The following is a 15,158-nucleotide window of genomic DNA, read 5'->3' on the forward strand; positions in this document are numbered from 1 at the left end:
ATATATAGGGGAAGGATCCACTAAAGTGGATTTTGCCTAAGTAGCCTAAGAAGAATTGTGATGATAACATGTAGCACTCCTAATAAGTAGGAATGAAGGGCATTTTGGTCCTTATAAATAGGAGTCAAAATGACATGTGGCACCCCCTTTGTTTTTTAAAAATACAATAAAAAATCTGGTACAAAAAAATTTAGCACAAAAAATCTAGTACAAAATATATAGCATAAAAAATGTAGTACAAAAAATATAGCACAAAAAAATCTAGTACAAAAAAATATAGCACAAAAAAATCTTTTACAAAAAAATATAGCACAAAAAATCTTTTACAAAAAAATATAGCACAAAAAAATTCAGCAAAAAATGTAGTACAAAAAAATCCAGCACAAAAAATTGAGAAAAAAATTTAAGACAAAAAAATTCAGCATAAAAAGTTTAGCACAAAAATATAGAACAAAAATCCAGCACAAAAAAAATGTTATACAACATAGAAATACAACACATTTTAGTGGGTTTTTTAGTCTTCATATTTTATATAGCAGTATGGTACTCAAATTAAAGATAAAAAGACGCTCGATTTTACGATGAAATTTTTATGAAAAAATAATGTCGTATAAAAAAGTTATTAACGTTTAAAAAAACGGGGGTGGAATATGCATGTGCCCTGCATGTGAAAAGAGAAAGTCCATAAATAGGATTTTTCAAGATACCCTTGCACTCCTCCTTTCTCCTACACTTTCATCTTAACCATTGATTTGAAAAATAAATGGTTAAGATTTCTTCTCATCCTACTTAGGCAAAATAAATTTTTTATTTGATCTTACCCCTATATATATATATATATATATATATAGGGGACCGCTAAAATGAAAACCACCTCCAGTTGTAAGAACCATGAGAACTTTTTGATTCGGGGCGACCTTGACCAAAATTTTTTTTCATAAACGTAGATGCGTGTATTATAAACACATTTGTAAAAAAAATTCAAAAAAAAAATGTCGTGTGTGTAGTTTTGAGCACCACAAGTTTGTGTTTACGGGTACCGTATTTAAAATTTACGGTACCCGTAAACACAAACTTGTGGTGCTCAAAACTACACACACGACATTTTTTTTTGAACTTTTTTTTTACAAATGTGTTTATAATACACGCATCTACGTTTATGAAAAAAATTTTTGGTCCAACTCGTCCCGTACGGTGTTGTTCTCATGGTTCTTACAACGAGCTGGTTTTCATTTTAGCGATCCCCTGGTTTTCAATTTAGCAGTCCCCTGGTTTTCATTTTAGCGATCCCATATATATATATCATATATATATATATAGGGTCAGGATTTAGAGAAAACGGTAGAAAGTGTGAGAACGGTGAGAACGCTTATTGGTCGTCCGATCAAAACAATCTATGGACTAGATTGGCGCGGTGGCATTTTAGTAAATAACACCAATTTTATTACGTGGACGCGCTTCATTAAGGGTAAAAAAAGTAAAAAACCATTCCTCACATAAAACGCCATTGAAAAATAAAACGCCAAATAAATACAAAACGTCATTTTTATCACTGCGTATTTTTTCGGTGTTTTTATTTAAGCTCTCTGCTACAAAAACGGCAAAAAATATGAAACGCCATTATGTATAACACCAAAACTTACATCCGGATAAATGTTAATTACATTTTTTGTTATAAAAAAATAACATCCTGCATAAACTACGCGCCAAAAAAAATCTATAAATAGAAACGTCTCACCACCGTCCGTTTATCACACCAAAAAAACACAAAAAAACACACAGTGTTTGCTAAAAAAATTTACAACTCAATGTAAAACGCCAAAAAGTACAACGAGAGCAAACATCTTTTCTTTGATACTCAGTAATGTTCTGCATGAAGCTTCATTTAATGATTTGTTACGTGAGTGTAGTAAGATTTTGCTGCATGAGATGGACAAAATTGAAAAAAGAGAGACTGATGACACCCATATGTCATATTGTCATCTTTGTTCCTAAAGAAGGTTTGGATGATAAGAAGAGACCTATACCAGTGTAAATGCTACTTTGGCCTCAATGAATATAATGAAGACCACAGGCAGATAGCATCCACCCACAGGCGGTCGATCTATGTCTACAACATCCACAAAGACACTTCAACACATGAACAAAGAAAATAAACAACGCCAAACCCAAAATGCCATTTATTTGTCACATTTCTTGTAGTTTCAAAAGAAAAAAGAGACCGATGACACAGAAGATTTAAAATCATAAATTGCTTCTATTTTGTTTTTTTTTTTAATTTTCTTTATCTATTGTTTGTTTTGTAATGTCAGTTAATAAACAACAAAAGAATATTAATGCTATAATGAAAAATATAACAAAACGCCAAAATTAGCAACTACGTGTAAAACGCCATAATGCCATAAAAACGCCCCCAAAAAACTACCAAACTATAATAAAATTAATTTGAACAACTAATATTATAAAAAAAGTGCATGAAACAATGTGCAAAGAATATAAAACAAAGGAAGTCCAATAGTTATCTAGCCACCATTGGAAAACAACACGCCATAATTACAGCCGTCAAAAAGATTTGACGTGTTACACAATTAAAACAGTTGAGTCTGAAAACAAAACAAGGTAAACTGCAAAAAACAGTAAAATGAAACGACGAAAAACATAATTACTAACATTTATTATATTAAATTTATTTATCTTTTTCAAAATGCCATAATTACCTGTCATACGCGGGAAAAAAGTCAATATAAAAGAAGACCATGAGAACCCAAGCTCAAACACGCCAAAAAGACTAAAACGCCACATATTCTCCAAAACGCCAAAAAATTTAAAAATGGCTAAGGTTATTGCATGGAGGTTTGAAAGGAAAGAAAAATGATTCATCATAAAGTTCTCTGACAGGAGAAGGGTAACGATAAGGACAATAAAAGCCATGATGGGAATGAATGAAAATGCTCAGAAGGATATCCTGGCCCTTGGGATTCCAATAGACAACGATTATGAAAGAACGAGAACTGTAATAAAAAGACTGGAGAGAAAGTTTCCAGCAGAAGATGATGAAGATGATGATAATATTGAAGATACTCATATACCAAAACTTAACAGTTGGGTATTGCATGAGGAAAAAGAAACACTTGAAGTGACTTACAAAAACGGGGTGCAATATTCAAGGCCAATGGAAGAAATGTTGAAGACAGGGTTGCTATCTATAATTGAACAACTCTGTGATTTAACACATTCAAACGATCCAAAATCCAAAGATGCAGTGATATTCAAGAATAGGCTGCAGCAAAGAAGAGACGAGCTAATGGCGTTATACGCAAAAATGAAATTTGATGATTAGGAATCTGAAGAAAGTGATGAACAAAGCGATGGGTACATCTCTGATGTAATCCCACCTACGGAAGACTATTAGTTTATTTTGATTTTCGTGTTATTGTAGTTTTATAAATATTAATCTATGGTAATGAATTATTAACAAAAAGATACAAACTGCCAAAAATGACATGGAAAAAGCCATAACGCCAAAAAATTAACTATGTGAAACAAAAAGAATTAATTCAACGAGAAGAAACTGAGAAAAAAACAGTAAAACGCCAAATAATTAATAAATCTACATAACGCCAAAATTATCTTGCACGCAAAAAATAATGAAGCATGTCAAACACGAAAATAGTGAAAGGAAAAGAATACTAAAAAGACAAAAAAAACCCCTTGGACCCTGATCATGCCCCACGCCACGTGTTCGGCCAGGATGCGTTCTCACCGTTCTCACACTTTTTGCCGTTTTCTCCTGATCTCGTTTCTCTCTCTCTCTCTCTCTATAAATATATATATATATATATATATGTATATATATATATATATATATATATATATATATATATATATATATATATATATATATATATATATATAGGACAAAGATCCGTTAGGAACCACCCCTTATTGCAAGAACCGCGAGAACCAGTGTGAACACAAACAGTAATTCCTAAAAAAAATCTAAAAAACACCCAAAATTTTTTTTTTATTTTTTTACTATTTTTTTTTTGAAAAAATCGCTATATTTTGTTAATAAAAAAAATAAAAAAAAATTTCAAAAAAAAAAAAAAATTTCGAGTAACATTTATCCATGCACATGTGCATATGTGTCGTTTCTTTGTCAAATTCCGTAATTCATTACAAATAATAGTCAATTGCACTTTCATTTACACTACTACGTGTAATACACTATCTTTTACATTACCAATGTTAGAAATGCACATGTGCATCTATATGTATCAACAGGAAATAAGGTGTTTTGGTACACTACTTTCCCTTTCATCTATCATTCCATCCATAATACACAAGCATGCACATGTGCATTTCTGTCATTTCTTTGACAAATTCCGTAATTCATTACATATATTAGACAATTGCACTTTCATTTACACTACCATATGTAATACACTACTTTTTACATTACCAATATTAGAAATGCACATGTGCATTATATGTATCAACATGAAATAAGGTGTTTTGGTACACCACTTTGAATACACTTTCCCTTTCATCTATCATACCATCCATAATACACTACCATTACCTCCTACCATCCATAATACAATACCATTAACAATATTTTCACTTTATTACATGTATGTAAACACCATTTATACCATCCAATCAACATATTACATAAAAAATTGACAACTATAACCAAACCATCAACCACTAGATATAACTAACCAAAAAACATGTATATGGGTCTACTTCTCCATTCAAAATCACAAACTTTTTGTACCAAAACACGTTATATCATGGTTATACCTAATTATGCACATGTGCATTTTGAATATTGGTAATGTAAAAAGTAGTGTATTACTAATGGTATTGTAAATTAAAGTGCAATTGTCTATTCCTGATAATGTATTACCGAATTTGTTGAAGTAATGATACATATGCACATGTGCATGGATAACTGTTACTCGAAAAAAAAAAGTTTTTTCTTTTTTTTTTTTTATGGAACGAAATATAGCGATTTTTTGTTAAAAAATATTAAAAAAAATAAAAAAAAATTTTTGAGTGCTTTTTTGATTTTTTTTAGATTTTATTTTGTGTTCACATTGGTTCTCGCGGTTCTCGCAATAAGGGTGGTTCTCGCATGAACCTTACCCTATATATATATATATATATATATATATATATATATATATATATAGCCCCATCCTCCACCCCTTGGTCCATCCCCTTTAGGCCCATCCTCACTCCTGATGACGTAGCGGCCCATCCTCTTGGGGATGAGCCTCACCATACCTTCTAGTTTTAAAGGCATGAGTTTTTAGGCTACATGGTATAGTGACTATCCACCCTTGGAGGATGATCCGCCACCTAGGCGCCACATCATAGTCCTCTTGAGGATGGTCCATCCCACAAAAACAATGGAAATGGGAGGACGATCCTACCCCACCATTTTAGTTGTTTTTTAAGGTTCTCTTTTTTTAACATTTAACAAATAAAATAAGAAAATATTTTCATTAATATTAAACAACATTACATAAACTTAAAAAAAACATAAAGTTAAAAAAAACATAAACTTTAAAAAAAATCCTAAGCATTACAAAAATATTAAAAACCTACTAGTCTTCATCCTGCATATGGTCGTCTGGTTCGTGTTTTGAGCATTGTTCCAAATGGTACTCCACCAAGTCCGCTTGTAGGTTATGATGTGTGTACTCGTTACTAGAGAGAACATGTTCAAATCTTGTTCTTCCAAACTAACTAGAACAAAATTTCCGGTAGACGCGTTTCCGTCGTACTCTCATATCGCTCTACCTTCGTCTTCAATGACCATGTTATGAAGGATAATACAAGCGTACATAATGTGTCGTAACCTCTTTTGTATAGCCGAACGTGCTGGATGTTCAATGATATGCTATTTTTTTGTAGAACCCCAAAAGCTCGTTCAATATCTTTTCTCGCACCCTCTTAATACTTCGCAATTTTTTTTTCTTTTATCGTCTGTCAGGTGCGGGATAGTTTTAATGATTGTCGAGTACGTTGGGTATATTCCATCTGCAAGGTAGTAACCCCGCCTGTACTCCACCCCCGAAACAATAAAACTTGTGTCTGGACCTGTTCCCGCCACTACATCGTCAAATATCTGTGACTGGTATATGATGTTAAGGTCATTAAGCGAACCAGGTAGACCAGAAAAAGCATGCTAGATCCAGAGATCCTGTGACGCAACAACCTCTAGAATAATAGTGGGATGACCATGATCTCCCCGAGTATACTGACCTTGCCAAGCACTAGGGCAGTTCTGCCACGGCCAGTGCATGCAATCAATGCTCCCGAGCATTCCTGGAAAACCATGTCTTTGTTCGTGTGCTTGATATAATTTTTGAACGTCGTTTGCGTTTGGTCTTCGCAGATATCTCTTCCTATATAATTTGACAACCCATTCGCAAAACCTGTGCAAACATAGACGTGCGGTTCTTTCGGACATCCTTAAATACTCGTCTAATGCATCGGGTGCGTACCCATGTGCCAGTTGGCGAATGGCCGACGTACATTTTTGTAAATTAGTGAAACCCCTTTGCCCCCTTGCGTCGTATTGCAGTGTAAAAAACGGATCAGACTGGGCCATATCGTCTGCGATACGTAAAAAAAGTCGACGACTCATTCGGAACCGACGTCGAAACATCTCGTCTGTGTACACGGGTTCGTCGACAAAATAATCGGCCACTAGTTTATCGTGGGCGGCTATATATTTAAAATGAAAAATATATCAAATTCATTATAAAATACATTTTTTTTTATTTTAAATAAACATACGGAAAAAAGGTAAAGTACCTTCTTTGTCTCGATTTAATTTTGCTCGTCTAGTTTGCCGTTGGGACGGCGCTTCATCATCCGCCAATGAAGATCTGAGTCGCGTACATAATCATGTTTTCGAAAAATGCGTCATTCTCGCCCGAAGATGATGAATACCACGTTAACGAAGAAGATGAAGAAAGTGAAGGAGGTGAAGACATGGTAAATTTTGAGAGAGAGATGGGGTGGTAGTGGGTAAAAAATGATATAAGAATGTTGAGTTTATATAAAAAGGGAAGAGTGTTTATAAAATGTGAGAGAGATATGAGACTGTAGTGGGTGAAAAGGTGTGAAAAATAGTGTAAAAGTGGTGAATATTTATAATATTTGATATGATTTTGGTAAATTTTTAAAAAATAGCCGTTGAATTTGGTGTGGCAATTGGAATTTTTTTTTAACGGTCAACAAGCATCGAAACCTCACAACTTTTTGTCCTTTTGTGCTCCGTCTCAAACGGCTAGGGGTGACACTCAGGACGAGGAGGGGGGACGGCGTGGTGTTTGGGTCGGCGACGATCCGGGACGGAGGGGAACGACTCCCAATACCGTCTAGCCTTATGCTTTTGTAGTGAGGGATAGGAAGACAAGAGTTAACTTGAAAACTATAACAAACCTCATAGATCACTCAGGTTTTCTCACTCTTCTTTAAATATCATATCTAATAATAGTAATATCATTTCAAACGTAGTTTTGAATTATTTTATTTTATTCATTCTCACACTTTAATAACATCACCTTAGTTTTTCAATTCTATATATAAGATGGTAGTCTACATGCAGTGGCGGGCTCACATAGAGTGGGTCGGGGTTACCGGACCTAAATATTTTTTAAAAAATTCGTAGGTTCGGTATATTAGATGTTGCAAGGATCCCATAAATAGAATTAGATGGACACCATAGAAAGAAAAAGACAGTTGGTCTAATTCAAACCTCGCTCTGACCCGACCCGAACGAGGACCGACTCCAAAATTTTAACGTTTTGTTATTTTTCAATTTTTTTCGTGTTATCAATTTGAACACCGAAAAAAATGGACCCAATGGAAAAGAAATCTTGGGTCCGCTACTGTCTACATAAACACAACCGTCACCATCTTTAATACTATATATGTTTTTATTTGAGATAGGGTTTGATTTATTTATTTATTTATTTTTTTGATGAACCAAATTACTTATACAATTTAGTTAATGGTGTATACTAATATTTGATGGTTTGTAAAAAAAAAATCAATAAAAATAAGGTTTACTTCATTTATTGTTTATCTTTAAGTAACTATTATTATGTTTACCAAATTAAATGCTTTACATAAAATAAAACGAATTAGAATCAAATTGTCTTAGGTTATGTTTACCAAATTAAATGGTTTAGATAAAATTAAACGAATTAGAATCAAATTGTCTTAGGTTAGGTTCAACTGCAATTTTTTTTAATGACAAGGAATATCACGTGTAAATCTACTCTGTTTAGGGCTATGTCCAAGGTCGATTTCCCGATTACCATTAGACCATGCCTTCCTAATACGCGAGAATCGGATGAAATCCGTAAACCCTTGCCCCCATCAGGTTTGAACCCGGAATTAAAACACTGATTCCTCCCTTCACCCAGATGTTCAATTGCAAATTGATTTTAATTTTGGATGACTTTTTTTTTGCAAATTGATTTTAATTTTGGATGACTTTTGTTTTTAACTAGATGTAAGACCCCGCCGCGTTGCGGCTTGGGGCTTACATATTCAGCCGGCATGGGTTAGTTAATAATTAAGGGGCTGTTTGTTTACCTTTTAATGACGGTCTGAATGGTTCAGACCTCTTACAAGTTCAACACTTAATGATTCATACTGTTTGTTTCGTGAGTAAATGTCTGAATGTTTCAGACATTTGCATCTGAATGATTAATTATTATACCGAGTCTCAATGGTTAAGACCTCTAATCTGAATTGGTCAGACATTTGTCTCTGAACGGTTAAGCATTATACTGTCTCTTAATAGTTCAGACCTCATACTGCTTAAGCATTTAATAGTTCAGACCTCTTACTGATTCATCACTTAACCATTCAAAAGTTACCAAACAGCCCCCGCTAAACATTATACATGAGCTCCATGTTACGGTCGGTGTATTCGGTACCGGTACCCACTTTTCTCATTTTTAGTACTGATGTGCGTGAAGTGTGTTATATTTTTAATGTATATTTTAAGCCCTTTTACACTTTTAGCCAAGTTTTAAATTTATAAAAACACGATATTCACTAACACTAAACACACATATGGGCAAGTGCACCCATCGTGGACGTAGTATAGTGTTGGTAAGATACCGAGGTCGTCCAAGGACACAAGAGCTTTTAATACCGGTTTATCCTCAACGTCTAATCAAATCAAAAAGTGAGAAAAATGTTTTTAAACTAAGAAAATAAAAATAACTAAATGCTGAAAAATAAAATAAAATAAAAACAGATAGACAAGATGAATCACTTGGATCCGACTCGCGTATTAGTATAACCTTTGATTATTTTCGCACTTTTGCACTTGTTTAAGAGATTACCTTAGTTATTGTAGTATGCCCCTCTTTTGAAAGCGACGTTACCCTCAACCCAGTAGTTTGAGTCAGCAAGGATACAATCCTAAAGGGTCGGATTATTGGAAGATAATGAATTAAGTTATTAATGCAAATTATGGTAGGCCCCGCTTTTGGCGGTGACGTTACCCTCGGCTAAGTAGTCTGAGTCAGCAGGGATACAGTCCTAAATAGCCGGGTTATAGTATTAATAGTAGTTAACTTATGAGGGGGGTCAAAGAGTTTGGATCCCCGCCATCCAATACCTATGGGCATTGAATGAGATCCTACTAAATTTGACCCAGATCCCAAGCAGGACCTCTAAACGCTGAACAAGGGCAAGACCCTTACCAAACCGTTCCCTTAACCCCCGACCAGGTAGCCAACATACCTCCATATAGACCGTGGAGATATGAATGGTGAAAATCTTTTATTTTATATAGACAGTAAAATAATGCCAAGACACCACGGGCAAACGATAAGGAAAGATCACCTTCAACATAAGCAACTAGTTATTAAAGTCATTAATACAAAACCAAATAAAAAGTGCAAAAGATTAAAAATAAAAAGTATTATACTAAACACTTGTCTTCACCAAGTGATGTAAGAGACTTAGGCAAACATGGCCTTGATTGTCAAGAACTCTTACTATCAATCTTGGATCCCGAGACGACTCACACATTCTACGATGGACAATGGATGATGGTGGTGGATGATGGTGTTATGGTGGTGGTGGGTGGTGGATGAAGTGTGAGAGAGGTGGTGTGCCAAGGGATGAGTTGAAATGAAGCCAAGCACTCCTATTTATAGGCTGAACAGAAGCCTGAGCACGGCCCCGTGTCCGCTGGACACGGCCCCGTGCCCGTCTGACACTCTCTCTCTTCATTAATTGTAATTCGCAATTACAATAAATGCACCTGCAGCACTCTGACCACGCCCCCGTGTCCGCTGGGCACGGCCCCGTGGTGGGCAATAGAAGCTTCTACCACTTTGTCTTTTATGCCAGGGCTGACCATCCTGGACACTGCCCCGTGCTCGCTGAGCACGGCCCCGTGTTGAGCTGGACACGCCCCGTGTCCGCTGGACACAGCCCCGTGTTCAGCTGGGCACATCCCCATGCTCAGCTGGGCACAACCCCATGCTCAGCTTTCTTCTTGTTTTTGCTTTGGGAGATGCTGTCGAGGAGTCGGGCATGCCACGTTTCTTCCTTTTCTTTGTATTTATGTTGGATTTGGCTGCATTTTTGCTTCTTTTGTTCATTTAAGCTCTTTTAACCCTGAAAATACAAAAGGAAGACAAAAGCACACTTTTTCCAACATTAGTACTTAAAAAGGGTTAGTTTTATGCCTCATTTGATGTAATTTATATGTTGCATTTTACACACATCAAATACCCACACACTTGAATCTTTGCTTGTCCTCAAGCAAAACTCGTTAATATGTGGCTTACACTCCCAAATGGAATGGGTAGAAGAGAAGGTTTTGGGCTTGTCTTTGAGTGTTGGGAATCCAAGATCTTTATTGGGTTTTATTTTTATACTATTTACAGTCCTATTCGTTATGATTTATTTAGAACGTTTCATAAGAGAAATTACTTATTTGGGCATAACATGCCTCTTTAAAATTTCATTTATATACAAGTTCACATACCTCACGGGGGATCACTCAACACTCGGCCGAAGGTGTATTTTTAGTGAATCACTCGAGAGCGGCATGGAACTTATTCCTACCATAAGCTTGCCAAGCAATCAATCCTCCTCCTTTTTAACTTTATTCCTTTGTAAATATCAAGAGGACTTTTTGGGTGAAGGGTTAGGCTTGGGCTAAAGGTAGGTGGTTGGGTTAGTGGTTAGTAAAAGGGCGAAAAGCGTAAAAATCGTCGGTTTTCGTAAGACTTTTTTTTTTGACTTTTTATTTTAATGAAGCAATTTTTCAAACAAAGTTCTTTTTGATAACCTTGTTTGTTTATTTCTTTTGGCTTCATTATTATCATCATTTTTCTCTTTTTTTTTTTTTTGACTTTTTATTTTAATGAAGCAATTTTTCAAACAAAGTTCTTTTTGATAACCTTGTTTGTTTATTTCTTTTGGCTTCATTATTATCATCATTTTTCTCTCTCTTTTTTTTTTTTTTTTGATAAGGAAGTCATAAGAAAAACTGCGCTTTGTTACTAAAATAAAGGGTTTAAAATGAAAAAGGGGTTTTGGTGGGAAAAGGGGTGTTTGTTTTGGGTTAAGAAATGAAAAGGTTTATGCTCAAAGGGGTTAACTAGGGGGACTTTAGGTAGGTGGTAAAAAAAAATAATAATGGTGTATAAATAAAAAGGGGTTAGTCCTAATGCCTCCATCATTTACTTATTCGGGTTTAAGTTTGTAAGGACCGGGAATGAATCATCGTGGCAAGTTCTAGAGTCGTAAGAACCAAGCGGCTATTCACACAAGAAACGAAAAATGAGCATTCAGTCTAAAGATGTGTATTTGTATGCTCAATAAAGGCTCAAAACTCACTTTTGTGGGAATGGGGTTTTTTAATGTGATCAAATATATATAACCAAATTTTAACTAGACTTGTTATGCCATTTCATAATTTTCTTATGTTGGTTCTTGTTATCACGACGTTATCGGTTGTAAATTTGTAAAAATATAACCTTTTTAGAATTTTGAAATTCCCAAATTAAACCAAGACAAGTAAAGAAAGAAAAAAAAAGTTTTTTGAAAAAATTTGGGGTGTTTAGCGGTTCCAATAGAGCTTTGTGTAAGGCTTGTAATTAGGACTTGCAAAATTCAAGGTTTTAGCATCCCCCCACACTTAAATTACACATTGTCCTTAATGTGTCCCAAAAATAAGATTTTCGGTTGATTAGAATGTGTAAAAGTGGGTTAAAAACAAGATTTTATGTTACTGGGTAGCTGAACACGGGGTTGTGTTGGCTGAGCACGGCCCCATGTCTAGACTGCCAGTACCAAAAGTAAACAGAAGGCTGGGCACGGGGGCGTGTTCAGTGAGCACGGCCCCGTGTCCAGATACCTGAACTGCGCATTTCTACAGAGTTTTGGGCACGGGGGCGTGTTGGGTGAGCACGGCCCCGTGCTGAACTTGCTGCAATGAAGAAAAATTGTCGAGAGGCTCTGTTTTTGTGCATGGGGTGTTGGTTCAAGCTTCCCTTAGCATCCTTCACCATCCCGAGTGTGTTTTATTCCTGAAAATTAAAACTAAACTAGAAAGCATAAAAGTTCAACTAATCTAAAACTAAGGATAGTTCCGCGGAATGCCTCTGTGGTGCGCCACATTTATAAGGTAGATTGTTGTAAATTTGACCCAGGTCCCAAGCAGGGTAGGCCCCGCTTTTGGCGGTGACGTTAATGAATTAAGTTATTAATGCAAATTATGGTAGGCCCCGCTTTTGGCGGTGACGTTACCCTCGGCTAAGTAGTCTGAGTCAGCAGGGATACAGTCCTAAATAGCAGGGTTATAGTATTAATAGTAGTTAACTTATGAGGGGGTCAAAGAGTTTGGATCCCCGCCATCCAATACCTATGGGCATTGAAGGAGATCCTACTAAATTTGACCCAGGTCCCAAGCAGGACCTCTAAACGCTGAACAAGGGCAAGACCCTTACCAAACCGTTCCCTTAACCCCCGACCAGGTAGCCAACATACCTCCATATAGACCGTGGAGATATGAATGGTGAAAATCTTTTATTTAATATAGACAGTAAAATAATGCCAAGACACCACGGACAAACGATAAGGAAAGATCACCTTCAACATAAGCAACTAGTTATTAAAGTCATTAATACAAAACCAAATAAAAAGTGCAAAAGATTAAAAATAAAAAGTATTATACTAAACACTTGTCTTCACCAAGTGATGTAAGAGACTTAGGCAAACATGGCCTTGATTGTCAAGAACTCTTACTATCAATCTTGGATCCCGAGACGACTCACACACTCTACGATGGACAATGGATGATGGTGGTGGATGATGGTGTTATGGTGGTGGTGGGTGGTGGATGAAGTGTGAGAGAGGTGGTGTGCCAAGGGATGAGTTGAAATGAAGCCAAACACTCCTATTTATAGGCTGAACAGAAGCCTGGGCACGGCCCCGTGTCTGCTGGACACGGCCCCGTGCCCGTCTGATACTCTCTCTCTTCATTAATTGTAATTCGCAATTACAATAAATGCACCTGCAGCACTCTGACCACGCCCCCGTGTCCGCTGGGCACGGCCCCGTGGTGGGGAATAGAAGCTTCTACCACTTTGTCTTTTATGCCAGGGCTGACCATCCTGGACACTGCCCCGTGCTCGCTGAGCACGGCCCCGTGTTGAGCTGGACACGCCCCGTGTCCGCTGGACACAGCCCCGTGTTCAGCTGGGCACAGCCCCATGCTCAGCTGGGCACAGCCCCATGCTCAGCTGGGCACAGCCCCATGCTCAGCTTTCTTCTTGTTTTTGCTTTGGGAGATGCTGTCGAGGAGTCGGGCATGCCACGTTTCTTCCTTTTCTTTGTATTTATGTTGGATTTGGCTGCATTTTTGCTTCTTTTGTTCATTTAAGCTCTTTTAACCCTGAAAATACAAAAGGAAGACAAAAGCACACTTTTTCCAACATTAGTACTTAAAAAGGGTTAGTTTTATGCCTCATTTGATGTAATTTATATGTTGCATTTTACACACATCAGTACCGATACCGAACGGGTACCGTGCTCATCCCTACCTAACAATTTTACCAATTAATAGTGTATAAATAAATAAATACTATAGTACATGGTTTTATCATAAAGCAATGTCTAACTTTATAAGCTAAAAATACAAGTTTTAATGCCTAAGAATGTTACCAGTTAATAGTATGTATATAAATAAATGAGTAAATTACGTTTTTGGCCCCTGTGGTTATATCATTTTTACTATATTAGCTCAAAATAAGAATTTTTAACATATCTGCCCCCATGGTCTCTATAACTATCCATTTTGGCCCCTAAGTCTAGAGATCATGGGGGCCAAAATGGTTAGTTATAGAGACCACAGGGGCTAAAATGGTTAGACTTAGGGGCCAGAATGGTTAGTTATAGAGACCATGGTCGCAGATATGTTACAAATTCTTATTTTGGACTAGTATAGTAAAAGTGATATAACCACAGGGACCAAAAACGTAATTTACTCTAAATCAATACTATGGTACATGGTTTTATCATAAAGCAATGTCCAACTTTATAAGCTAAAAATACAAGTTTTAATGCCTAAGAAAATGTTACCAATTAATTGTATATAAATGGATGCATGCAACTTATTAATATAACAAGACACTTTTTTAATAGTGAGGGTCTAATAGAGAAACAAGCATGTTGTACAAGTGATGAATGCATAAAATAAAAATGAAACACATGTTACACCATTATAAAACCTACACCTATTACAAACTGAAACGCTTCATCCTACTCTACACCATTAATCCCACATTATTCTCATTTGCACTGGTTTAAAAGTGACACCTTGCCTCTAAAAGTCATAAGGCTCTAGGGGCTAGCCTCACAGCTATTTATTGTTAAACTTCCACAAATGAATACTATATATATATATATATATAACTAGGTTATAACCCGTAAATATTCCGGGTAGGAAAATTTAATTTACAATAAATAAAAGTATATAAATAACATTTTTAACCTCTAAAGTATCCTCTTTCCCTTATAGGTTCCGATATAGGTTCCGATTATAACAATACCGATAGTGATATCAGTATCGATTTAACTTGGTTCATCAC

This window comes from Helianthus annuus, chromosome 15 (genome assembly GCF_002127325.2).
Source record: "Helianthus annuus cultivar XRQ/B chromosome 15, HanXRQr2.0-SUNRISE, whole genome shotgun sequence".
NCBI lineage: Eukaryota > Viridiplantae > Streptophyta > Magnoliopsida > Asterales > Asteraceae > Helianthus > Helianthus annuus.